This window comes from Leuciscus leuciscus (assembly GCF_965113295.1).
Source record: "Leuciscus leuciscus genome assembly, chromosome: 25".
Taxonomy (NCBI): Eukaryota; Metazoa; Chordata; class Actinopteri; order Cypriniformes; family Leuciscidae; genus Leuciscus; species Leuciscus leuciscus.
Genome location: NC_138724.1, coordinates 15,647,180 through 15,660,712, shown reverse-complemented (window position 1 = coordinate 15,660,712; position 13,533 = coordinate 15,647,180).

Below are 13,533 nucleotides of genomic sequence, written 5' to 3'. Positions count from 1 at the left end.
GTGTTGGTTGTCCAGGACATGTCCGCCGAGATGTGGGTCCCCAGGAACTTGAAACTGGAGACACGCTCAACAGCCATTCCATTGATGTGGATGGTGTCGTGTGTGCCTCTTGACTCTTTCCTGAAGTCCACGATGAGCTCCTTCGTTTTGGTGGTGTTGAGGAGCTGGTTATTTTCAGTGCACCTTGTGGCCAGGTGCTTGATATTAGATTATGGCTCCTGTCTGCCTCGCTGCCTGCTGTGAGTGTGTTTGCTTCGGTGCTGAAAGCTCCGTCTTAGCCTCGTATTTCCTTGTTTTGAACCATCATTTACTAAAATTTCTAGTTGTTTATACTACTACTAAATACAGCTTACCCAACATCTCAGATTAACCTGACATCGCTAGCTTCCATTACTACTAGCACAACACGCTAGTAATTCGCTAGCCTGTTAACGCGCCACCCGTGCGCTCAGCTATATTTATTTATTTATTTTTCTCTCGCGCCTTTGAGTTTATAAAAGCTCAGGTGAGTAAGAATCACTCAACAAACACGGTGAGTAATGTCTTGTCCTGTCATTGTCACCTGCACTTCATTGATACATGTTTAGCATAGCCTTCTCTGTTGGCAATATAGGATTTATATGTGATAAATGCAAGGAGACAGTTAGGCTGACAGAGAAGATTTCAGAACTAGAAACACGCATCCAAACTTTAATTGAGGACAGTAGGAGTGCTAGAGCTTCAGATACTATTTTGGATGCGCCTAGCATAGTGAACTCTTTACATGATGCGGTTCCAGCTGAATTAGTGCCTGCGCAGCAGGTCAAATGGGTGACAGTGAGGGATCGCTCTAGTCGCGGATCAAAAAACCACTCTTCCGTTCCGATTACCATAACAAATCGATTTGCCCCGCTCAGTGAAACACCCACTGAGTATGATTGTGCCCTAGTTATTGGCGATTCTATTACACGGAACGTGAAAATAGAGACACCAACCACCATAGTCACATGTTTGCCGGGAGCCAGAGCGCCTGACATCAAAGCAAATTTAAAAGTGCTGGCTAATGCTAATCGTAAATTCTCTAAGATCATTATTCACGTCGGCACTAATGATGTTCGACTCCGCCAGTCGGAGATCACCAAAATTAATATTAAAGAGGTGTGTCAACTCGCAAGTACGATGTCAAGCACTGTAATTTGCTCTGGCCCCCTTCCTGTTCGCAGGAGTGATGAGATAGTTAGTAGATTCTGTTCCCTTACCGGTTGGCTGTATAATGGCGCTTTTCCATTACCAGTACCAGCTCGACTCGACTCGACTCGACTCGACTCGACTCAGCTCGGCTCGCTTTTCGCTCCGTTTTCCATTGCAGATAGTACCTCCACAATAGTACCTGGTCATCATAGCGACGCCGCAGGAAACTGCCGTGACTTAATCTTTTACGGGAGACGCGCGAGACACACCCGCTACCCACACACACAGGACAATGGAGGAAATCGAGTGTATGCTGTTTTTGGATGTTTTTGTTTTTGTTTTTGCTGTTTTTTATTCAGGATACTCCGTCTGGCGCGTGCAATGATGACGCAGTGAATAGTGACGATTCTCTGTGACCAATCAGCAGTCTGCCGTGTTTTCACGTCACATTTTAGTATCGCCTCAGCTCGCCTCAGCTCGCTTGGAACCTCGCCGGAGGTGGTACGAAAAAAAGTACCTGGAAGCAGGTACAGGTACAACTTTTACACAGTGGAAAACCAAACAGAGCCGAGTCGAGTCGAGGCGAGCCGAGGCGAGCTGGTACTGTGTAGTGGAAAAGCGCCATAAGTGGTGTACGCAACATAATATAGAATTTATAGACAATTGGAAAAGTTTTTGGGGCAAACCTGACCTGTTGAAAAGAGATGGTATTCATCCCTCCTGGGATGGTGCTGCTCTTCTCTCTAGTAATATGGCACATAGTCTTAGAGCTCAAACATGACAATCTGGGGCTCAGGTCAGGAAGCAGACAGACTGGCTTAACCGACCGTCTGCTAGCGGCCTCGCATCACCAAGGTCAGATAAATCCCATCACATAGAGCCTCTTTCACCTAGCTATCATCATATAGAGACTGTGTCTGTTCCCCGAATTTGGAAATCCAAAAAAACGTTTAAACCCATCTAAGGTTAAAAATTTAATTGATGTTCAACAAATAAAAAACAGCTATGATACAGATGAGCAAATGCTAAAGCTTGGGTTGCTGAATATTCGATCGCTTACTTCAAAAGCACTCATTGTTAATGATATGATTTCAGATAATAACCTAGATGTGCTGTGTTTGACAGAAACCTGGCTAAAACCAAACGATTACATTATGTTACGTTCCACGTGTGTTTTGTCTTGTTGTCACTGGTCTGCGCACGCTAGTATACTTCGCACGTGTTGATTGTTTGTGCTCATTATCTCTCTCTGTTTTTTAGCTCGCTCTCGGCTCACAGGCTGCTGTGACTGGCCTAGCGGGACGTCACTCATCATTGGGGCGGCGCCCGGGAGCCAATCAGAGTTGTCCAGCTGGGTTCAAAGGGATGGCGTGCTCATTCATGCTCTCTCTCTCGGAAGCGACCATGAGCTCGTGTAGCGGTCTGAGTTATCAAAAATGTGAATCTAGATCCATATAGTGAAGCCTTGCTCTTTGTAGTGGAATGAGGATCCATATAGTGAAGTCTTGCTCTTTGTAGTGGAATGAGTTGTGTGCTTTGTGCTCGGTTTGTTACCTTTAGTACTTGTTATGTTTCAATCTTAGAGACAATAGTTTCGATGTGTGTCCAAGTTCAATGCTATGGGGTCCTGTAACACGGCTCTTTGGGGAAGAGAACGACAGGTCAGTATGCCGCGGTATACATGCCCGTAGTGTTGTTTATTTGTTAGATACACTAGGTTACGAGTGAGCGCCACTCTGTGTATGTTTTGTTTTAGTAGCTAGTTTATTTAGGTGCCGGATGCACCGAAGACTTCGGTTTTCTTTTCACATTTTTCTTTTGTTAGGTTTAGGTTTAGTATAAGGATTGTTTTGTTATATTCTGTTCTTTTCTTTGGCGCCACTTTTTGGTTCTCTTCCTTTTTATTGTTGTTTGATCATTTATATATTTAAACATTGTACATAGCGCACTTCCTTATTACTAGAACTGGATCTAGTGGCTTCGGCTTTGTGTCAATAAAATCCAGTTTGTCTCTTTAAGTTGAGTCTGACATGTGTTTTTTCCACTTTATTCAGTCATCAGCAGTAATAATAAAATAAGTGTTGCGAAACATCTCCTAGACTTTTAAAAGATCGTAACACATTACTTTAAATGAGTCCACCCCGCAAGATTACTGTTATAAACATGAGCCTCGTTTGAAACGCAAAGGGGGAGGAGTTTCTGTAATCTATAGTAATATTTTCAAAACCACTAAGAAATCAAGTTTTAAATATAATTCTTTTGAAGTCTTAGTACTTAATGTAAAAATATATAGTATAAATGATAAATCACGTTTGAGATTTGTCCTGGCTACTGTATACAGGCCACCAGGGCACCATAAAGATGTTATCAAAGAATTTGCGGACTTTCTATCAGAATTAATATTGACTGCAGATAAAGTACTAATTGTTGGTGATTTTAATATACACATCGATAATGAAAAAGATGCATTGGGATTGGCATTTAAAGACATTGTAAACTCAATTGGAGTTGACAACACGTGTCAGGACCTACTCATCGTCGTAATCATACTCTAGATCTAATATTATCACATGGAATAGATGTTGATGCCGTTGAAATTCTGCAGCAGAGTGATGACGTCTCAGATCATTATCTAGTCTCGTGTAAACTTCATTTAGCCAAGGCTGCAAAGCCGACTCTGTGTTTCAAATATGTTAGACCTATCACTTCTGCCACTAAAGATTGCTTTATTAATAATCTTCCTAATCAGTTTCACCATCTCAGCATCCCAGATAGCTTAGAAGAACTCGATATTGCAACAGAAACTTTTAACTCTCTCTTTTCCAGCACTTTAGACACATGTTGCTCCATTGCGCTTAAAGAAGATTAAAGAAAATAGTCCAACGCCGTGGTACAACGAGCACACTCAGGCCCTTAAGAGACCAGCCAGAAAAATGGAGCGCAACTGGAAGAAAACAAAACTCGAGGTATTTCGCTTGGTATTTTGCTAGATCTGCTTATTTTTCAAACCTATTAGAAGAAAATAAACATAATCCTAGGTATTTATTTGAAACGGTGGCTGAACTAACGAAAAAGAAAGCTTCAAGCACCGAAGTTTCCAAGCAACACAGCAGTAATGACTTTATGAACTTCTTCACTTATAAGATTGATAATATCAGGGAGAAAATTATAACTATGCAACCGTCTACTGTATCGCATCAGGCAGTGCATTGTAGTTTCCCGGAGGAAAAATTTGATTCGTTCGTTGCTATAGAAGAGGAAGAATTTACTAAACTCGTTAAATCATCTAAATCTATAACATGTATGTTAGACCCTATACCGACTAAGCTACTGAAAGAAATACTTCCAGAGGTCATAGATCCTCTTCTTAATATCATTAATTCATCTTTGTCTCTAGGATACGTACCAAAAACCTTTAAGCTGGCTATGATTAAACCGCTTGTTAAAAAAACGCAACTTGATCCTACAGAATTAGTCAATTACAGGCCGATCTCGAATCTACCTTTTCTGTCAAAGATATTAGAAAAAGCAGTATCCTCACAAGTGTGTTCCTTTCTTGAAAGAAATTATATCTGCGAGGATTTCCAGTCAGGATTTAGACCAGGGGTGGGCAACTTCGGTCCTGGAGGGCCACTGTCCTACAGAGTTTAGCTCCAACCCTGAAAAAATCACCTGCCTGTAATTTTCTAGTAATCCTGAGGATCTTGATTAGCTTGTTCAGGTGTGTTTGATTAGGGTTGAAGCTAAACTCTGTAGGACAGTGGCCCTCCAGGACCGGAGTTGCCCACCCCTGATTTAGACCGTACCATAGTACTGAGACTGCTCTCGTTAGAGTCACAAATGATTTGCTCTTATCATCCGATGGTGGTTGTGTCTCTCTATTAGTGTTACTCGATCTTAGTGCTGCATTTGACACTATCAACCACAACATTCTTTTAAATAGACTCGAAAATTATGTTGGCATTAGTGGAATTGTACTAGCATGGTTTAAATCATACTTATCTGACCATTATCAGTTTGTAGCAGTAAATGAAGAGATGTCTCATCGATCACAAGTTCAGTATGGCGTACCACAAGGCTCAGTACTAGGACCGTTGCTGTTCACTCTGTACATGCTACCATTAGGAGATATCATTAGGAAACATGGCATTAGCTTTCACTGTTATGCCGACGATACTCAGCTCTATATTTCTTCAAAACCTAACGAAACTTACCAATTCACAAAATTAACGGAATGCATAGCGGATATAAAAAATTGGATGACTCGTAATTTCCTACTTCTAAATTCTGAAAAAACAGAGTTTCTAATTATTGGACAAAAAACGTCCTCACGTAATAACCTAGAATACTGTCTAACACTTGATGGCTGCTCTGTTAAGTCTTCGTCGTCGGTTAGGAACCTGGGTGTGCTCTTTGATACCAATCTTTCATTTGAAAGTCACGTGTCCAGTATCTGTAAAACTGCATTTTTCCATCTTAAAAATATTGACAAATGCGGAACAATTAGTTCATGCGTTCATGACCTCAAGGCTAGATTATTGTAATGCTCTACTGGGTGGTTGCCCTGCACGCTTAATAAACAAACTACAGCTAGTTCAAAACGCAGCAGCTCGAGTTCTTACCAGAACCAGGAAGTATGACCATATTAGCCCGGTTCTGGCAAAACTGCATTGGCTGCCTATTAAACATCGCATCAATTTTAAAATATTGCTGATCACTTACAAAGCACTAAATGGTTTAGCTCCGCAGTACTTGAGCGAGCTCTTAACGCATTATAGTCCTTCACGTCTATTGCGATCTCAAAATTCCGGCCAGTTGATAATACCTAGAATATCAAAATCGACTGCTGGCGGTAGATCCTTCTCTTATTTAGCACCAAAACTTTGGAACAGCCTTCCTACCATTGTCCGGGAAGGAGACATACTCTGTCAGTTCAAAGCTAGACTAAAAACACATCTCTTTGACCTAGCTTTCACATAATACATTATAGACTTCTATAATTCAATGTTAGGCTGCATAGATTAGGTCAGCTGGAACCGGGAACACTTCCCATAAATCCTGATGTACTCGTTACATCATAAGAAGAATGGCATCTACGCTAATTTTAGTGTCTTTGTTTATCCCGAGGTTTTCCCGCAGCCTGCCGGATCCAGGCCGTATCCAGATCTGATGAAGGACCTTCGCCTGGACCCGATGACAACGCAGTGCTGAAGTGCCAACTAGTCTCTCCCTATGGAGGATCCCTTTACCACTCTACAGATAAAGCGTTGTCGGGAAACTCAATTTGCGTATCTACCCCGAATTGATAAAATAAAATAAAATTCTGTATCAAAAATTATAAGGAAACACCAGTACTTTGTTTAGGCTTGGTTTGTAGGGAATTACAAACCTGCGTACATATATTCAAACGCACATAACTATAGAACCAATTCTTAATGCGCATGTGAACGCCATCAGCGTTTCTCACAGGTTCGCGTTTAAAGTCTATGTAGAGAGAATGGTGTCGTCTTAGCGGCCCCTAATTTAATAATAAAAAAATGATCGTTGCGACGGAAGCAAATCAATCAAAAATAACTTTAGCTTGAAAATAACTTTATTAAAGACCTGCTATAAAGCCAAAACAATCTCTGTTACCTTAAATTATACGCTTGTCTCTGTAAAGCTGCTTTGAAACAATCTACATTGTTAAAAGCGCTATATAAATTAAGATGACTTGACTTGACTTGACTCAGCAAAGGCTGGAGAGTATTTTGGAGGCCCGTAAATAATGATAAGTAAAATGCGTGGAGCACCTTTTAACACAATACCCAGATATTCGAAAGATGGTTAATTCCCAAATGATATTTGCTTACATTGATAGATATCTTTAAAAAGAGCAGCTAGACCCCCACCTCTCTTAACAGCTCTGCAGACACTCATGAAAGGAGTTAGGAGGGGATGTTTCATTGAGGATTGTTGCACTGCAGCTGTCTAGCTAGGTTTCATTTAGAAGCATAAAATCCAGGTTGTTTGTGGTTATTAAGTCGTTGACTAGAAGTGATTTATTTTTAAGTGAGCGAATGTTTAAAAGTGCTATAACTTAACAGTCTTACCATCACACGCACTCATACTAGGCACACTTTTTGTCCCCACAGCAATCTTAGTTTGACGTGTAATAGGCACCAGATTAGTTGGGTTTGCTGTACAGCTATTGAAGGCCTTAGACTTTCTATCTTGTAATATAACAGCAATAGAGAAAGATACAGGCACACTGGGTTCCCGGTTGTTCTGTAAACATTTGAGAAAGTTGCTGTTATCATAGCGGGGACCCAACACATATCACTGAGTGCTGGTATCAGTTGTTTTTGGTTCACCTCGAGCAGATGGAGGAGGGTGTGGGCCCTGGCGTTGTGGCAGAGGCCGAAGAGCTCTCACAGAAGGAGGGGGAGGGCGAGCCTGGCCCGCAGGCTTTGGTGGTTGCGGGGCCTGCCGTTTTTTGATTGATATCTGGGAGCTTGCAGCAAAAGAGTGGGATAGTTTGGTTCCAGCATACACCAGTTCTTCCATTTTCTGTGAGAAGCACAGAAGTGTAGATAATGGAGAGAGGGAAAAAGTGTCTGGTGAGAGGGGCTGTTGCTCAGGCGTTATCGGAGGCTGTAATATGCTGTCCTGGCTTCCCTGGCTGTTTTCCAGGAAGTCGTCCTTGGGTGCTGAATCTTGGAGCAGTTCTGATATGTCTGTCTGTGGTGAGCTCTGTGGGCAGGGCTCAGCTGAGATTGTGTCCGTGAGCAGAGGTTGTTGTGGCTGAGTGGTGTTATCATTGTCCTTGTGTGATATGTCAACCGCATGTCCATTTTGCTGCTGAAGCGAAGTCCTGTGGTCATTCATACTGTGTCCAGGTGTTTGTGTGCCGTTCCGATTGAGTGTATTGGCACACACTGCAGAAGGATGATTGAGGGAGAAGTAGATATTGTCCTTTAGCACTCTTGAACCAAATTTGTTTGGGTGGTGGCCATCTTGATGAAACAGTTGTCTCTGACTCCAGAAGAGATTGAAGTTGTTAATGAAGTTCACTCCTTTTATATTGCAGTTTTTTTGCAGCCATATATTAAGCCCAAGCAACCGTGAAAACCTGTTTGTTCCTCTTGCTGGGAGGGGTCCACTGATGAATGTTTGAACTTTCAGTCTTTTAAGTGTTTCAAAAAGTTCATTGAAATCCGTCTTAATGATTTCTGACTGCTCTTTATGAATATCATTCTTCCCCATATGAATGATGAGTCGATTTGCAGTCTTATGTTTCATCAGAATGTTCTGAAGTTCCCTGTTTATATTTTGTACAACTGTACAAGTTGTTGCTTGTGGAAGGCAGCACGTAGTTGTATCCCTGCTGCTAATGTTTCTGATTATGGAGTCCCCCACTATCAGAGTCCTGGGCTCGGCTGCGCTCTGAGCTGAGTGCCGCTGTCTGTTCGACCTTGAGCGCCAGTTAGCATCAGTGTTAGCTACTGGCCCATTCAGTCTGTGTTCGATCACATTCATCACGTTTGGGGATTCCTCATTTACATGCATTAGTATTTCAAATCTGTTCTCAAGATGAATAGGCGGTGGTAGGAGACCAGTGTTTGCAATCTTTGTCAGAGCTGTATCTGGGGTAGAGGATGCTACTGCGGTAATATGTGATGCTTGTGACAATCTGATGTCTCGAGTGCCTTTGGGTCTCGCTCCCTGTTTGTGCCATCGATTTGTAAGTCGATCGGCTTGTTTCTCTACCTGTCGAGGAGCACTAGTTTCATGGGACTCACCGGCTATATGCTGAGGGTGTCCATGACGAAGCTCTGTTGTGTGTTCCGTCTGGTTTGGTGGTCCCGTAAGTAACTTTGTTTCAAGAACTGCAATCCTTTGTTTAAGTCTGTGGCAGTCAGTGCAGCAAGTAGATTCTTGAACCAGAAGAGGCATTTTCTCTCTTATCCTTATGAAGGCAGTTGTGTTTTCCTTTCCCCGGAATGTAAGCTGTCCGGGTAAAAGAATTCTGCGTTTTTGTAGTAATCCAAACTTTTTCGTTTGAGCACTGTGCTGATTTGCTGAAGTTAAAATTAGGTGATAAAAGGAGATAAAATATAAAAATATAGGATAAAATATAAAAGCGATAGAGCAAAGCGCGGAGCAGTAAGCAAGAGCGTCCGAACAGTAGCTGAGCAGGAAGTGGTATTTTCTACTGAAAATGCCAGGAGCCAACTGTTGCTATAGTAATGAAACACTTTATGTGCATCTTATTGACAGATAAATCATGTGCTCTTATCTGTTGCTGCTAACGTCGAGGTTATTTCAGCTTCGTACGAAATTTGCTTTGTACGTTTAGTTTAACTGCATTGTTAAAGAGAGCAAGCTAAAGCATTAAACTGAACTGTGTGCATTTTAGACACTTGCATTGTTCTTGCTCCGTCCATGCAATAACTGTGTCCTTGTATGAGCCCAAGTTTTCTATTTACTTCAACTGCTCAATGCTCTGATAATATCAATGGTATTACCCATTTCAGGAGCTACCAAAATTACAATTTAAAATTCAGAATATTAGCATAGCTCACTTACAGTACATTCACTAAAATGTTGAAACGTTAGCATTACTGATTCAACAGTGATTGACTGTCAAAGCGCAGTTTGAACGCCCCGCCCCCCAGCCGAACTGGACGTTTTGATTAGTTTTGCACCCGAGTCAGACCTGTCAGTTATTGGCTGAAGCACAGGGCTCCACCGCAATAGTTTGAAAAGTGTCTGTCAAATGCTGTTGCTCCGTTGGCACTTACTTTGTACTTTTGGTGAAAAATAAATGTAGCGAAGTTGAATACTTTATTTTTATTCAACTCAAGTAAAAGTAAAATGACCACAATTTAACTATACTCAAGAAAGTACAAAACAATCTACTCAAGTACTGTAACTAAAGTTTTTTTTTTTTTTTTTTTACAAAATGATGTTTTATTATAAAACTTTGGGGGAGCACATTCTAATGTTCTATCCCATCAACTTGTCATCAGAAATCATCACGTCTAATCCTATCAGCATGAAAGTAAGCCTATATATACACACAACCGACTTCCCTACATTCCTGGACAGTTTTCAGCATTTGGCCCCGCCCTCGAGAAATATTTGCTGCAATCTTCTGGCCTAAGGAGCAATTTTCCTCCACCTGGCACAGCCATGGTGACTGTGTAGGCCATGGGAGATGTTCAACTTCACTTCCATGTTCATCAAACCGCTCTGTCACCGTCTTGCTGTGTGTGTGTGTGTGTGTGTGTGTGTGTGTGTGTGTGTGTGTGTGTGTGTGTGTGTGTGTGTGTGTGTGTGTGTGTGTGTGTGTGTATTGGTGCATTATCATGATGATGCACGGCACCTCCTTCAGGGTACAATGTTTGAACCATTAGGTGCACGCATGGTCCTCCAGAATGTTTCCTTGGCAGTGATGCGCCCATCAAGCGCAGTAGGGAATGCTGTGATATTGCAGCCCAAACCATCACTGATCCACTCTTGTGCTTCACTCTGGGCACGTAACAGTCTGGATGTGAAGCTTCTTTTGGGTTTCTCCACACTGTGACTCTCACGGATGTGGGAAAGACTGTGAAGGTTGAAGCCCAAGCATTGTTGGCCCCACTGAAACCGACATTTGGCATTGGCATGAATGACCGGAAGTCTGGCTGTTTTCTATATACATCAATATTTTCTAACAATGTAAGTTTATAAGAAATATAAGTATATATGTAAAAAATTTGAAAAAAGCATTTAATAGGCGGATTAATCAAAAGAGTAAACACAACTACAAACCAAGTATACTTAGAATACTTCTTTAATCTTTTGATCGAGATATACTTAAAAGTATTAGTACACATATAGGCCAATCATACTTCAACTTTTCTGTCAGTATAAGTCAAGTATACTTAAGTGTAATTTTAAGTATACTATTTCTGAAAAGTACATAAAAAGTAGACAAAGTATACTTTCTTATTTTCAGTTTAAAAGGAGTAAATAAATAGCAAACTTGAATAAACTTCTTTTTTGTAAGGGAGGTGTCTGGAAATAATAGTATGTCAAGCAGAAGAACCAATCAGAGTGTTTGAAGGCAATGCAAAATTTGTTGCCAGACAGAACTGAAAACTATATGTGTGAGGACTGTAGACTAACATAACAGGTTATTTGGACAATTGATTTGAATGGACAATTAGTGTATCTTGGTCAATATCAAAATATGGTGACAATCCTCTACCCTTGACTTTATAATAAAATACAGAAAATGTATTTTCCTACAATGACAATTTATTAAATACAATGAAATAGTTTGACTCTATAGATTGTCCACTTTTTAAAATAATTTAAAAATGTGCTTCTGTGACATTTTTGTTTTGTTTTATTATTTTATGTTATTTTCCAGGGTTAAGCATTAGTACAAGATCTAACAATTGTGTAAATAAAGGTAATCAAAATAAGTAATTCATATAATAAATCATTTGAAAAGAAACTTGTCTGAGATTTATTTATTTTTATTGTCATTGGTGTGATCAATTGTATGATTTACGTTTTCATATGGTTTAGTTAAACATGTCATTGATGTTACATTTTCATCATTATATGAATGATTTGATGTTGAAATCCTCTTCTAAAAAAAATTTTTTATAGTTCCTCACGGGTTTTATTGTCACTGGTGACTTTCATTACTATAACTATCTATGGGACTATAAAAGGACTATACTTTATTCATAATCTAAACATTTGTACGTTTTTTTTTTTTTTTAGACCGACCCAAATAAAGACACAGCCATAATGACACACTCACTACTTAAAGAAGTTTTCATTCTTTTTATTCAACAGAATTGTTAAACTTTTACAATGAGGTCATCAAGTACTTCTGCCCAAATCCACATACAGAAAAGGAAATAAAGAGTGGAAAAATAGCATACAACAATAAATGTAGAACTAATTAGACGTTAACCATGTAAAAAAAAAAAATATGTCCAGAGATTGAAAATACAATTATTTAACATTTTATAAGCTTAGGCTACCATAAAAATAGTTGCTTTTTCTTTCTTTCTTTTTTTGAAAATGCGTGTCCATTTGGAGAATTCTTTTTATTCAACAGAATTGTTCAACTTTTACAATGAGGTCATCAAGTACTTCTGCCCAAATCCACATACAGAAAAGGAAATAAAGAGTGGAAAAATTGCATACAACAATGAATGTAGAACTAATAAGACGTTAACCATGTAAAAAGAAAATATGTCCAGAGATTAAAAATACAATTATTTAACATTTTATAAGCTAGGCTACCATAAAAATAGTTGCTTTTTCTTTCTTTCTTTTTTTGAAAATGCGTGTCCATTTGGAGAACAGGGAAAGGCATCTTAGTGTTTGAAGAATAGTAGATCGGATAGCGTTCCTTAATATGCCCCATCAACATGTCTGAAGCGTGTAGGAGAGAGTCCGCCGAGTCTGTTGGTCCGCTGTGTCTTCGGTATCGGAGACAACGTTCTCGGTCAGACATCAGATAGCGAAGTCGTCCTTCCTCAAATGAATCTTTGTATAATGCGCTCCAGCAGGAACTGGGAAACATGTTGAAGCAGTCGCTGCCAGCTATTTGCATTCTGCGCTGTCGTAGTCGCTGGCGAGTCTGAGCTCCTCCTAAAACCAGGCGTTGACAGACGTATGCTGCAGTTGATCAGAATAAGATCACCATACACGGTAATAACATATTCATATATTCTATTACAAGATCCATCATATTCATTTATTTTCTGGCAGAAAATGTTAGATTGTTAAATAGCGACCTCTGCTGGGTGTTTGCCAGAACAGACCACCAAAATGTATTTTATTTTGATAATGAACAGGCTACAATGTAAAGTTTGCAATGCAAGAATATAGTGTGTGCGTGAGGGGCCGGCTCGATTGTCGAGAGTCGACCAGAGGGGCACAGGGACCGAAGGTTTTTTTTTTTTCTCTTCTTCTTCTTCTTCTTCTACCCACTATAGCAGCCTAGCCTACTGCACGGTGTATTGGTTATTTGTTTATTTTAATATAATATTTTGTTTTTTATTTATTTATAGTACTACATTTGTATTTTAATCAATTTTTTCATATACTATTTTTTTTTTTATGATTATTATGTATTTATTTTTTACATTTTGTTTACACTGTTTTTCTCTAAACATTTCCACGGACCCCCTAAGACCCTAACACTTCCTTGTGCCCCCTGGGGATCCCCGGAGCCCAGTTTGAAAACCTGCTCTAAAACATCATGCAAATTCATTATACATAACATTTATAATGAATAGCATAGATTTATTATTGGCAGCATAAAAATCATACACATTAGTCTCGACTCAAAACGCATGGGATTAGGAA